The sequence below is a fragment of the Penaeus monodon genome, chromosome 20 (assembly GCF_015228065.2).
Source record: "Penaeus monodon isolate SGIC_2016 chromosome 20, NSTDA_Pmon_1, whole genome shotgun sequence".
NCBI classification, from domain to species: domain Eukaryota; kingdom Metazoa; phylum Arthropoda; class Malacostraca; order Decapoda; family Penaeidae; genus Penaeus; species Penaeus monodon.
Window position 1 is genome coordinate 24,910,367 of NC_051405.1, and position 235 is coordinate 24,910,601.

A 235-nucleotide genomic window follows, 5' to 3' on the forward strand; every position below is an offset into this window, starting at 1 on the left:
TCATTCTCGGGCTGCTGGAAGAGGTCATCCGAGTCATGCAGTCCTTCTTGCAAGTCAGAACGCGTGGTTGCAAAGACTGCAAGCGACCTGACCGCGAATCTTCATGTTGCAACTTGTTTCGGCGGTGATTCAACATCCGGGACTCGGGCTGATGAGTAAGCGATGGAGATGACGGTAACAACTTGCATAGCAAATCTCCTTTGTTGCTAATCTAAGTCCGCATCTGATGTTCTGC

The 235-nt window shown here is 50.2% G+C and overlaps 1 protein-coding gene across 1 annotated transcript in view; it reads right to left on the minus strand.

The window, feature by feature from the left end:
* The window catches only part of LOC119585732 (transient receptor potential channel pyrexia-like), a gene marked incomplete in the record, with an annotated part of 81,321 nt that overhangs the window by 31,018 nt on the left and 50,068 nt on the right, over nt 1-235 (minus strand).